At 39.3% G+C, this 14,325-nt stretch overlaps 1 protein-coding gene across 1 annotated transcript in view; it reads right to left on the bottom strand.

The window, feature by feature from the left end:
• Positions 1–14,325, bottom strand: part of LOC131034438 (histone-lysine N-methyltransferase ATXR4) — a 96,030-nt gene that overhangs the window by 65,404 nt on the left and 16,301 nt on the right. The window lies entirely within an intron of this gene.

The following is a 14,325-nucleotide window of genomic DNA, read 5'->3' as shown; positions in this document are numbered from 1 at the left end:
TTTAAATATTTGCAGTTACTGATTATTTGTTGAGGATGACTTAGGGAAAAATAATTAAATGATATTCATATGTTATTTCCTAAGTCAAAGGGCAAATTGTTGGTGGCCATTTAGGAGGATTAAACATCTTTTGTTTAATGTTTAATATTGCAAAAAGACGCCACCATAAGGAAAGTTCGAACTTGCCTAGGAAAGGTAAGTGGGCGCCATGTTGGTGGGGAGACATAAGGTGAAATGAAAGTGAATTTGAATGGAGTTTGGGCGCCATTTGCAATTGCATTTGGGAAGGCGTGAAGTTATAAATATGAGCCTTGGGCTCTCATTTTGGCTATCTTGAAAATTTGCATTGTTATGCTGCCGGATTGGTGTCAGAACTTTGAAGCTTCGGAGTGCGGCTCCCTAGTGCTTTCCAGTTTCGTACTTGAGATATAGTACCTAGCTGCGTGCTATAATCTAGATACTTTCCTTGCATATTTCAGTGTTTTTGGAGTTTGAAGTGATTGCCGGTTTCCCTATGGCTGAAGCACGTTTTTTATCACACCTCTCTGCCTGAGTGACCGGCCATTCTGGGTACTGGTTCAATCATCCTTCTTGCTTCTGGCGATTCATATTGTAAGTTTGTGGCACTTTTCATTGAGTATTGAATTTAATAATGCAAATCAAAAATACCTAGCTAGCATGGGTTTTAGAGGGTGCATTGGGATGCATGCCAAGTAATTTGGGGTGTTTTGGTAGCTTCCTTCTGGTTTATCTTAGTCGCTGCTGGTCTACTGTTAGTTTGGGAGTGATTTGGGGTGAATTGAGTGAGAATTGAGAGAGATATGAGTAATTTAGTGGGTTTATAGGTTGCTGGTTATGCATTTCCAGCTTGCTGTTTTTGATGTTGGAAGAGTTTCATGATCATTATCTTTTATGTTCAGCATTATTCTTCTACTCTCACTTTCCTTTTTATTGTAAGGTTAAGTAGTAGTACTACTAACCCATTCTGGATTGTAATCTCTCATCCTGCTGAAAAGTGGAAGAGGTTGGATTGCCACCTACATTTGATAAATTGTAATTCAGTCCTCCCGCTGCATAAGCGGTCGAGTGATGTTGGTTGTAATGGTCCTCCTGCTGCATAAGCGGTTGAGTCGAGTAATTTGTAATTCAGTCCTCCCGCTGAAATATTGCGGTAGAGTGATTTGTGTCTGCAGTATTGTTCTCTTGGCTAGTTCACCGCCAAGTTTCTTACTTTCCCGCTGGATAAGCGAAAGGGGCTGGCTTGCCGCCTAGTATTGTATTTGCTTTATCATTTCCAACAGATTTGTGAGCTAACGAACCCCTTATCACCGTATGCTCTCACCTTCCCACATTGGGCACTTGGTGATCAGAAAGTGGAAGGGTTGCATTTTTAGCAAGCTTTGAGTTTATGTTTTCTAACCTTAACGAGTTATGTGTTGGTTGGTAATTCTTATTGCTCTTAAAACAAAAAAAAATTATCCGGAATACTAAAAAAGTGGGGGTCCCCATTTGCAATGGGGCGATGTGTGAAATGGTCACAACACAACCCTATCCTCAAAATGTCAAATCGGGACAAAAGTTATCTTTTTGGGATTAGAATACAATCCTAAATATCCTCCTTAAGATTCGTCGGACATAGATGTGTGGAGCGACCTTGTCCTCTGCTTTTTGCGCATGCAAAAGCTGGATATGATTGTCTTTGTCTATTTTGTCTGATTCCACGATTATAGCTTTTGAGCTTGTCGCTTGCACACAAAAGAAGAGAAAAGGTCTTGTGGATAGGGGTTTGCCTAAGTCAAACCCTGGGTTTGGAATTAATTGTATAATTGAATTGAAATTGAAATGTATAGCGTTCCTTTTGAGGGTAGAGGCTAGATTTGAATTGAAATTATTGAAATTGAAATGTGATGCCTTGATGAGTCTTTCTTTGAAGTCTTCATGCAAGGGTTGATGTTGTGATACCTTCATGAGTCTTTCATGCAAGGGTTGATGTTGTGATGTAGGATGTCTTCATGAAATCATGGATGCCATCTGGAATGCTTGACCTCTCCTTCAATGTCTTGAAAATGCTTGATTGCTTGCTCACTTGATTTGAATCTTGCACTTGAGAAATTGAATTGTGAACTTGTAGAGAGATGTAAGATGGATGTTCAAATGAGGGGGCAAGGCTTTCTTTTATACCCTACTACATCGAACATGTTTGAAATTTCAAGAAAGGCCAACACGTGAAGGGAATTCCTATCCATATTTTATGACCATTGTCGAGACCAAAATTGGGCCCCTTTTATTGGGACAAGGGCAATTGGGGTGCCATTTTCCAAGGACGAGGCTGCATCGAGCGCCTTTGTCTAGCCAATCAAGGATGAACAAAGCTCCACAGACCAGACGCTAGGTGAAGATTACAATTTGAAGCTCATGTGAGCAGAATCAAACATGGTCAAAGCATAGAAGGCCCGAATGCCAAAGTGAGGCCTAAGTGATGATGAAAATTGTATAGGGATACAATTTACGACGCTTCAGTAGTAAGTTTCATTCATTGCCACATCTAAATGTGCATAACAATATTAAAGTCTATCAAAAATCGCATCCTTAAACAATTCTTGTGGTATATTATTTGTTTTAGTAAGGTGAAGGACCTTGTGTGATCAAACCAACATATAGATACAAAGTGACAACCTAAATAGGAGTATACCATGAGTTGGTTATGATTTGTGTAAAGGTAAATGTTGATGTGTTTTTTAGGACACCTCGAACACAAAATGATATACCAAGTACTATATCCTCTCTTAAACAAAGAAACCTCATATGCTAAAGAATATGATCAAATAAGGCAACTCCAAGGTTTACAATGCAAACAATCGACTTTAATGTTGGATAGACTCAATGTATATGATGTGATAATGTCGGTAATCACAAAGGCACTTACATTTTGCAAAACAACTTGAATGTGGAAACTAAGCTCAACTTGGAAAATAAAATACAAAAGATGAAAGGTAAAGAAAATCTAAGCTAACACCCAACAATGTAAGAAATGATTGTTGACTTGATGACACCAAACCAAGCTTTGCTTAACATGAGGAAACAACTACACAAAGATGGTGCAATCTCCTAAGGATAAGCGAATGATTTTCACATCACTTATGCACATCAACACCATGAACAATGAGCACAAAGCTATTGAAGTTAAGCTTTAAATTTGAGTTCAGTCTAACCATGCACTGCAACTTGCAATCAACAAATTCCAAATGGTATGAACATGTAGGTTTCACCATTCATCAACAATAGAATCTTCCATTGAACTAATCAACATCTAAAACTTGAGAAGTAGAAAGCATGCAACATGTAGAAACTCATACAACAATCCACCATATCTTTAATGAAATCAAGGATTTATTTCAACAAAGCCTTGGCAAAACTTTCTTGTCTTCTCCTACGCTATTCTACTTGCTTCCTACTACTAACTATTAACTATTCAAAGGAGAAAGTTGAGCCTTATATAGAGGTCTCAATTACAATGAATGGCTCTGATTGATTCAAGATCAATGGCTGAGATTACATAATGAAACCCTAATTTGGGTTAGTTATAACTACCTCATCTTCAACCAATGAGAAAATTACATCATTTAAACACATGTCCTATATTGAATTTGGATCAATGAGAAAATTGAGTTGTTACATTGAATTCAGTGCCTTCGACATGTATAGTTGTTGATGAGTCGGGTACATTAAACTTGGACATGTCGCTATGGCATCTCTTGATTAGTTGATGATAAATAGGTGCCGCATTAGCTTGTATATCTCTTGTAGATCATCGCAAAGGAATCTTTGCTTTCGGGCAATATTTCTTGATACTCAACATTTCCAAGCTCCGTAACGAATGTGATGGATCATATTCCCAAATTGTATCATCTTGGATCAAATTTCTAACTTTGCTTAATTATTCTAAAACTATCTCCATTCCTTGATCACGTTTCACTTTTCATCTTCACATTCGGGAATCCTTCTTCGGATGATGAATTTCCACCTTTCAGCTTTAGAATCTTGAAATTCACTTCTTTGTATAATGTTCTTGAGTTTTAGAACATGTTGCAATGTGCATCCTGACGTCCCCTTCATTGATTCACTTTGATCTTGAAATTCCTTGATGTAGTTCATGACTTCATGATGTCTATGCTTGATCCTCTTGTGCATGATGTACTAGACCGAGAATACCTCTTTGTTGTATTGACCTTGATTCTTGGTTTTCCAAAGGAAATTCAAGATTGTTGCATCTTCACTCGCATAGTTGAGATGTTGATCTTTCACTTCATCCTTGAAACTTGATTCCTTCATTTGTGTTGTAGTGCAAGCCTCGAATGTTGACCTTCTTGAACACCTGAATCTTGATGTTGAGATGTTTCTCTTCGCGCTTCCTTGTGTATTAGGATATCCTTCCCATGCCCTTAAGGTGTGCCTCCTATTGCCTAGATATAGTCTTGAAATTGAAGTCTCCTTATATGACCTCCTTGAAATTCCATGTCTTGAGCTTGGCTTATTGATGTGTAAGTACTTAATGCTGTTGATTCACCCTTTCTTGTGCATCCTTGTGCTTCCTAGTGATGTCCTCTCATTATCAGCTTTCCATCAAAACCTGAAAGACAGAGATTTAACATCATACACCATGGATTGAATGCAAATAAGGCTAATACCTAACAAATCAGGCCCCTAAAAACCCTTTCAACCTGTAAATAACATTGAAAAATCAAGGATGTAAATCTGAAAATGACCTTTCAAAACTGGAAACTATCTTCAATCACGTCTGCTGCTGCAAATCAGGCCCTGAAAATGGTGAAAATGCACTAAAAATGACACCAAATCTGCCTTCATAGGTTCGCTCCAAGGTCATGTCTGCAGTTTACTCTATTCTCTTTCACAATTTTACCTTGAATTCTGGTTCTCCATGAAGAAACTCACATTATCTGCCACAGTTCACATCTAACCTACCTCAAACTCACATTTATCTCTTCCTTGCTTCTTGTGTGCTTGTGAATTTGATGCAAAGTGATTATTTTCATCTTATATTTATAGGAGCACCATGTAAAGTTATCCTTTCTAGCAAGGGTCGGCTGAGATGTTTCCATAAAATTTCTTTATCCAAGTCGGTCAGCAGAATAACATAGTTTTGCCCTTTCAAAATTTGGATTTGCGCTAGGTCGGCTAGCTTTGTGGTTTCACCTTTGAAGGGGTATAAATAAAGTTCAAGTGCAGCCATCATAACTCACAATTCTCCTTCATTCAAGTGTTCTGCTCTGCATTTTGCATTTTAGGTCTGCATTTAGGATGCTTTTAGGTCTGATTTTTCATCTTTTTGCAGGTTTGATCTTTCATGCCTATACCTAATGCGAATTAGGTCTGCTTTCTCATGTTTTTTTAGTCTGATTTTCATCTGATTTCTGCATATATAGGCGAGTTTTGTAGGGCTGTGACTCTTCATTCTCTAGGCTCAAACATTTCCTCCATCTTTTGTAATATCCTAGTAATTGTTTTTTGTTTTTTAGACCAATAACAATTCATCCACAACAAATAACCCGTTAAGGTTAGAGGAATAAGCCAAACAACTGAAAGGGAACCCTTCCACCTTTTGTTCACCGAGAGCCCAGACTGGGAGGGTGAGAGCATACGGTGTTCCGGGGATCGTTAGCAATCATAATCAAACTGAAAATTACAATGCATGGGCGGCAAGCCAGCCCCTTCTGCTTATCCAGTAGGATAGAAACAAAGCTCTTGGCGGTAAACCGACCAAGGGAAAATTACAATAAACTGAAGTTCAATCACTCTACTGCGTATTTCAGCGGGAGGACAGTACATTAAGCTATCACTCTACCGCATCTTTCAGCGGGAGGACCATTGAATTGAACTTATCACTCGACCACTTATTCAGCGGGAGGACTGATTACAAAACTGAATTACAAAACTTAGAAGGCGGCAAGCCAGCCTCTTCCACTAATGCAGTGGGTAATTACAAAAGAAAGCAGAAAGAAGGGGATGATCAGTACTACTGAAACAACCTTACAATATAGAGATGAGATGAGATAAATAATTGCAGATTTCTACAACATGACTGTAATTTTCTGTTATACTGATCTGCAGGCTGAAAGTACAGTTTTAGTAGCACATTGTATTGCCATGGCATGGAAGGAAGAATGAGCTGGTACCCAGATGGATGGAGTCGACTGGTTAAGAGATATGAGCAAATTTCACTTTCAGCGGTCCCGCGACCAGCAACCAGAAACAATCAAATCCAACATCAATCACTCCATAATCTACAACTCATTAACCAATCTGCAATGGGAACACAAGGGCACAACTAGGTACTATATTGCAAGTACTAAACTGAGACTCAGCTAGGAAGCCAACTTTGAAGCTCAGATTTTCAGTAGCCAAACCGGCAGCATAACGATGCAATTTTCGAAGATGGTGCAAATGGGAGCCCAATCCTCATATTTATAACTTCACTCTTCAAATTCAAATGCCATTCCTCCAAATTCCACGCCCTGCATTTGAATTTTCATTCCACTACATGTGGACCCAAGTGTAGCGCCACTTTCTCCTAAGTCAAAACTCACGCCCAAAAAGGGGGAGGACCCACGTTAAACACTTAGGCAAATAATGAAGATGCAATGTGAAATAATAATCTTCTAAAATATTTCTACATTCCATAGTACACTTGAATTTCGCCAAAACTTAGGATAAAATAGGCATTAATCCCAAATTTAATAAACTAGTAGCCAATAAACAGATTAATTAAATATTAACCTTAGGATAAGGAAATAATATTTAATTATGTCGCAAATGACTCTCGTACTGATTATTATCACAACCAGGATGAAACTGAGCCCGGACGACCACAAAACTGCTGCAGAATTAGAACCCTGTCTACTGTCAAAAATAGAATTGTGCCACTCAGTCACTTACTAAAAATAGTAAGTCAAGAACTAATGCTCAGAAAAGCATGATCATCGCGTCCAGAGGCAAAACATGGAGAGCTCAGTAGGACAGTAACACCAGAATGGTCATTCCCTGACTTACTAAAAATAGTAAGTCCTTGTTTCATCAATGCTAGACCCTCATTCTTCATTCCACCTAGCCTACGGGTCTCAGGAATAGGCTAATGGACCACTGAAAGAGCATCAATGAGAAGGGGACATTACATCTTTCTTCCCTTGGGCACAAATGAGACCCATGCTTGCATTGGCGGATTTTAGGTGTTTGTATGCACAACTTGAGGTGGGCGCATTTGGGATGTGTACATGCACAAATGTGGTAGAGCGAATTTAAGACATGTGCTTGCACACTTTATCCTTGAGCGCAAATGAGGGGTTGTTGTGCACAAAACTAGACATGAGTGCATTTGGGTAGCATACATGCACAAATGTATGTTGGGCACATTTGAGACACTCACATGCATTAACTTAATGCAAGAGCGGAAATTAGAGGGTGGCTTGCACAGTTTTAACCAAAAGAAACTTCATCACCCTTCCTCTTGAGCACATCTCGACCCCTTGTATGCACAATTTTGTGTTTAAGTCAACTTGGAGCGCATTTCGCATGTAGATATGCACAAGTTTGAGGTTGGATCTTGATTACTTGCTTGCACAATGTAGGTTGGAATTTGTGCATGCTTCAAGGGGGTTGACTCTTGCCTTAGACAATTTTAGCATCATTTTCTCCTCTTGGGCAGAATTTTACACCCTATATGCACAACTTTGCATAGCGGGTTTGAGGGGTACATATACATGGTGCAAGTGGGTTGACTCTTGACTTAGTCAAACTTTCATACTTTCCCCCACCTAGATCTTGCACCAATATAGACTTGAAGTTAATGAGCTTAAGATATTGTGCTTGCAATTCTTGATGGAATTATAAGAAAACTTACCATTTCTTGCTCTTATATCCATTCCTAAGAACAAACCCTATGCACCTTGACAACTATGACCAAATTGACCAAATTAACAACTTTGACAAGATTTTGCAACATTTGACAATACTAACAACTTCTTAGCAATTTTGACAAGATTTTACAACTTCACCTTCACTCCTCGGCTTGGATATTTGTTCATCTATTCTGGACTTGACCATACTAAAGATAAGACATTCCAATCCTAAGACATACTAAAGGTTGCTCAACACCCCTAACCTGGACTGTTAAAATAGGCCCTTCTCACTAGCGAAAAAGGTCAAAAACTACAAAACTATTGCCAAGCGAAAGACGATTTAAACAAAACACCTATGCTAACAAGCAAAAAGTGGGGGGTCTTGTTGATGTGTTTTTCATGCACATGCGAACACAGAATAAAATACCTAAAGGGTACCTTATCCTCTCTTGAACAAAGTTCCCGACTGCTGAAGATCTTGCCGAAGGATCAGTCGGAGTAACTCCAAGGTTTTGTTATGTAGGATCTCTACGTGTGGATAAGCTCTCCGCGGTATGATGTGATTTGCTGGAATCACAAGGGGACTTACACTCAATGACCTAAACGTCTGATTTGATGGAATCACAAGTCCTATTAACTAACTGGAAGACAAACAAATGACAAAAGATGCAGGGTTCAGGAAGTCTACTCTACTACCTAGAATGCGAGAAGATGGATGAACGACTAGGTGGAGTCCTACTGGGTTGGGTCTCACCATCAAGTTGAACAATTCATTACCAACTCAGTACGATCTTCTAAGGGATGCTTCCAATACGTTCAAATCGTACACCATCAAACACTGATCGCCATTCAAGATAATGCATGAACAATAGACGTGTAACGACTTAAGATTAAGCTCATTTTATGCCAGCTGACCACGCAGGGCGCACTTACAATTAGTAAGAGGCTAGTGGTATGGACTAGACAGATTCCACACAGGTGCATTCAACAACTTCTTTCATTCAATTTAATTATCTGTCATCTAAAATGAAGATTCAACAAGAGACCATGCATATTGCAACAAAACGACATATTTCACCATATCTTCAATGAAAAAGAAGTCTTTACAATTAAGGCAACAATGTCTTGTCTTCTCTTCCCAGTCTACTCTAATTGCTATTCTATTTGCTATTCTACTACCTATTCACCGACTATCAACTATTTTCTCCCTATTGTCTATTAGCTAACCATTCCTCTACTATCAACTATTGACTAACTATTAGCCTTTACAAATGAGGAGCCAGCTTATATAGTGCCCTCAATACAATTCGATGGCTCAGATCAACTTGAGATCAATGGCCGAGATTTTACAATGAAAACCCTAATTAGGGTTTGTTACAACAAACTCAATTCTGGCCAATGAAATAATTGCATTATTTGGACACATGTCTTCTCTGGAATATTCGACCAATGGATAGCCGGGGTAGGTACATTGAAGTTTGTGTCATCTTTGATGAGTCAGATACATTGAACCTGGACACGCTGAGGTGGATCAACCCAACATGGAGGAGCGATGAATGGGATGCCACCTTGCCTGACACTCGGAACTTGGCTGATGTTCAATTTGATGATGTTGCGAAGCTAGCTTTAATTAACTCTTCTGAAACTATCTGCTTCTTCAACGAACCCTTTCTTTATCTTCCTTTGTCTTTGATGTGCAGGATGGATGATGTACCTTGGACTGGAAGATGTCATCCTTGATGATGCTAGACCGAAAAGGTCGTTCCTGTTGATGCTGGACTGGAGAAGGTCGTCCTTGATGATGCTGGACTGGAGAAGGTCGTCCTTGTTATGGTCTTCTTTCCTTTGCAAAACAAACCCAAAAGATGATTAAGGACATATAATAAATTCATTTCGACATAGCATTTTATACCTTAAATCATCAACAAGAAGACATCAAAATGAAGTTTGCTCAAGATTCTTTCCAGGGACAGGCTTCATAAGAATTTCGCCCTGGACCCTCTGGAAGGGTCAGGAGCGAAATTTGCATTCTTGGCTCATTTAGACATCTTTTCAACATTACCTCACAACCAACTCTTCGCCTTGATCTTTATCATGAGCAATCTGAGTGAAATTGGGAATTTTGCTCTGGACCCTTTGGAAGGGTCAGGAGCGAAATTCACCTTTTAGGTCACAACTATTCATTTTCTTCACTTCAATTCATCTTGTAGGGCAAAGTAACATCAATTTAACCTCAACTTCGCCTTAGGACTCCAAGTCTTGACTTGACACAAGGAGGAAATAGGTTTTGCACAATTTTGCCCTGGACCCTTTGGAAGGGTCAGGAGCGAAATTCGCCTTTTAGCTCAAAATTCACACTTTTGAAGGTCAAACATCTTTCCAAGACATTCCAAATAGCTTCTCTCACCCTAGTCTAGGCCTGACTTAGCACAAAATTTGGAGGATAAGATGGTTTTTAGGATTTTCGCTCTGGACCCTTTGGAAGGGTCAGGAGCGAAAATCTTATTTTAGGCTTATTTCCTCATCTTTTCAACTCCAATCCACCTCCAAGACCAAGGACACATCGCCTCACTCCTATCTAGGCCATAAAAACCAAAAACTTGACTTGATTTGCAAGGAAAAAAGGGTGATCCTAGGAATTTCGCTCTGGACCCTTTGGAAGGGTCAGGAGTGAAATTCTCATTTTGGCTTCAAAATTTGCATTCATGGTGACCAAAATCCACTCTAAGGCAATCCAAATGACTTCTCTCACCCTTGTCCAGGTTTGATTTTGCTCAAATTTTGGAAGAAAAGATGGTTTTTAGGATTTTCGCTCTGGACCCTTTGGAAGGGTCAGGAGCAAAAAACACTTTTTAGGACAAATTCTACCATTCAACTCACCTCCAAGGTCAAGGAAACTTTGCTCCATCCTTCCCTAAGCCATAAAAACCAAAAGCTTGACTTGATTTGCAAGGAAGATAAGTGATTTTAGGAATTTCGCTCTGGACCCTTTGGAAGGGTCAGGAGCGAAATTCACCATTTGGCTCAATTCCTTCACATTTGATAATCATTGATAAGTCAAAGTTCATTCTAAGGACCTGTTCCATCAAAACTCACCTTAGTCAACACTAGGCTTGGCACAAAATTGGGAAAAAAGGTGGTTTTTGAGAAAATTCGCTCTGGACCCTTTGGAAGGGTCAGGAGCGAATTTCTTGTGTTGAGCTCATTTCTTCATATTTGATGACTCTTGACAATTCAAGGACATGCCTAAGGACACCTCTAATCTTGACCCACACTAGACTTGGCATAAATTTGAGGGAAAAGATAGGTTTTGCACAATTTCGCCTTGGACTCTTTGGAAGGGTCAGGAGCAAATTTCATGATTTGCTTGTTTATCCTCATTCAATTCCATTCTTTTCACTTTGTTTACTTGGACTCTTATCCTTGGATCCCTCTCCCATGCTTGCAACATTTCACTTGACCTCAAAGTGACTAGAAAAGAGAATTTCGCTAGAAATCATGGCCAGGGACAGGACCTATAATGAATTTCGCCTTTGGACCCTCTGGAAGGGTCAGGAGCGAAATTCTTCCTCTAGCCCAAAATCATCATTTTTTGAGACAAAAATCCATTCAAGGGCAATCTTAAGGGCTTCTATCATCCTTGTCTAGGCCTGACTTGGCACAAATGTGAAAGGAATAGGTAGATTTAGGATTTTCGCTTTGGACCCTTTAGAAGGGTCAGGAGCGAAAATCTCATTCTTGACTTGATCCTTCATCTTTTCACCTCCCACTTCTCTAGAAGGTAACTAAACATCATTCTCATGCAAGGAACAAAGTCTTAAGCCCAAGCAAGGTCAAAAAGGTAGGCTTGTAAGGAATTTCGCTCTGGACCCTTTGGAAGGGTCAGGAGCGAAATTCACCTTCTTGGCTAGAATCCTTCATTTTTTCAAGGCTTTCAAACATTTCCAAAGTCCAAACATGTCCACACTTCCCTTCAAGATGCCTTGCAACTCAAAATTTGGTCAAACTAGGGAGGAGATGAGCCTTAGGAGGATTTTCGCTCTAGACCCTTTGGAAGGGTCAGGAGCGAAATTCACCATTTGGGCTTGATTGTTCATTTTTTAAACTTCAATTTTCTCCTGGAGGCAAATATAGATCGTTTTCCATCAAAGGAGAAGGTTTCAAGCCAAAACAAGGGAGCAAAAAAGGTTTATGATGATTTCGCTCTGGACCCTTTGGAAGGGTCAGGAGCGAAATTCACTTTTTGGCTAAAATCTTCATCTTTCAAAGTGTCCAACTCCCTCCCAAGGCAAGAACATACCAATTTATCCTACATCACGCCAACACCTAGCCAAAACAAAGAAGGAAATAAGAGCTACAAGGATTTTCGCTCTGGACCCTTTGGAAGGGTCAAGAGTGAAAATCATGATTTGACCTTGATTCTTGCTTTTTTCAACTCTAATTTTCTTTGGGAGGCAAACATAGACTACTCTCCTTTCATCTCCATCTTGGTCTTGACTTTAGCAAAGGGGAAAATGCGTGTTTTCAAGAATTTCACTCTGGACCCTTTGGAAGGGTCAGGAGCAAAATTTCTATTCTAGGCTCAATTCACCTTCAAACTGACTTGACTTTGTCTTAGACTCGATCCTAGATCCATTTCCTTCCATATCCTTGCAAACTTGCTTGACCACTCTTTGACTTAGGCAAGATCTTGAGTCTTTGGAGAGTTTTCGCTATGGACCCTTTGGAAGGGTCAGGAGCGAATTCTGACATTTTAGCCTCTTCGTCAGGATTATTTTATGGAATATAACATTTAAGTATAAGTGACATAAGGAAATGTCACTTATACTTTAAGTTATATTCCATATATACTTCCAGGATGTTTGAGAGTGGTTTCGGACCTCCAGGAGTTATATTGCAAAATCTAGTTTTTGGAGGATTCTTCAGTTTTCCAGACAGTCAAATTTCAGGATCAGGACATTCCAGACTTAGCCAAATTTCAGGATTAGGACATTCCAGACAGCCAAATTTCAGGGCATTTGAAGATCAGGATGACATTCCAGACTTCATCACTCACCAACTCGACCTAACTCAGACCTTCAAGGATGATACTCACTCACCAAGCAAGACACAATTAGCAACAAGAGCAAAACCAAGCCCTAAGGAAGACTCTCAAAGAAACCCTAATTCTGGGGCCCCAAAGACTCACCTCGGCTCAAGCAGAGCCTGCCATCCTAGTGATCCCCCTGGCGACACTCGAAAAGCAAAGGCTAACAGACAAAACTCTAAAACCTAGAAAGCAAAACCCCACAAAGTGAAAAAAGTAGGGGTCCCCATTTGCAATGGGGCGATGTGTGAATACGTCACAACAGGTCCCCATTTGCAATGGGGCGATGGGTGAAAATGTCACAACAGTAAACACTTGATTTCTTATTTACATTCAACACAACACCTTAAGAAAGCCCCCTTGGTTTAGCAAAGTCAGAAGTTGAAGAAGATTTTACCCACTTCAGTAAATTGGTCTATTGTTGCCAAACCTAATCATAAGTTTATGGTTTTCTTTTAAGTTTGACACACTTGGCGCTTGGGAAAAAGTTTGGCTTTAGGGATTTGGTACTTACAAATCTATGCACCAATAGGTAACTCTCTTCCTTGCTTGTTCCCAAGTCACAAAGATTGTAACTACTTCTTTGTCCATCTATACCAAATTGACATTTGGCAGTCAATTTTTTAGGCAGTTCTTATTATCAAGATCATGCGGTCTGCGCCATCAACATGTTAAACATGGACTATTAGCTTGATTAACTCATATACAAATTTTTAGTATAATCCTCCTCAATCTTTACTTCTTTCGTTCTTTTACAAGTAATTTTACAAAAAATAGATGAGTATGTTTATGTCCTTGTAGTGATCTTTGAGGTATTCTCTGATTTATACCTGACAATGGTTGCTTTCTTATCCCTACACACAATTAATTTAAGTCACTTAACTCACTCCTTGCATCTCTTTCTGCAGTCATTCTTCCAGGTATTATTTTTTTCTCTTTCTTCCGACTTGCTACTACCATTGCTCCTCTCATCTTCTAATAGAATGAATCTTCTGAACAAAAACTGAGGCAAAGGAAACAGCATTATCTCATTTGATGCACCTATCTTTGATCTCTTGCAGTGTTAGATGTGTATCTTTTCTCATTTAAAAAATTCAATGGCAATATCTGCTAGATAAAACTTAGGTCTCTGCTGAGTTTACTATTTTCAGTAGTTGATTCCTTTTATCAAATGGCCCATCAATTTATAATTTCTCCATCACAACAAGTCCCTTGATGCAGATCATATATATGCTCACATGAAACACTCAGATAATTTCATATGCATGCCAATGCATATTGTCTTCATAGAAAATCAGTTTTCTCAATCAATGGAGAGAACTTCCA

This window comes from Cryptomeria japonica, chromosome 1 (assembly GCF_030272615.1).
Source record: "Cryptomeria japonica chromosome 1, Sugi_1.0, whole genome shotgun sequence".
NCBI classification, from domain to species: domain Eukaryota; kingdom Viridiplantae; phylum Streptophyta; class Pinopsida; order Cupressales; family Cupressaceae; genus Cryptomeria; species Cryptomeria japonica.
This window is presented reverse-complemented; position numbering and strand designations above follow the sequence as displayed.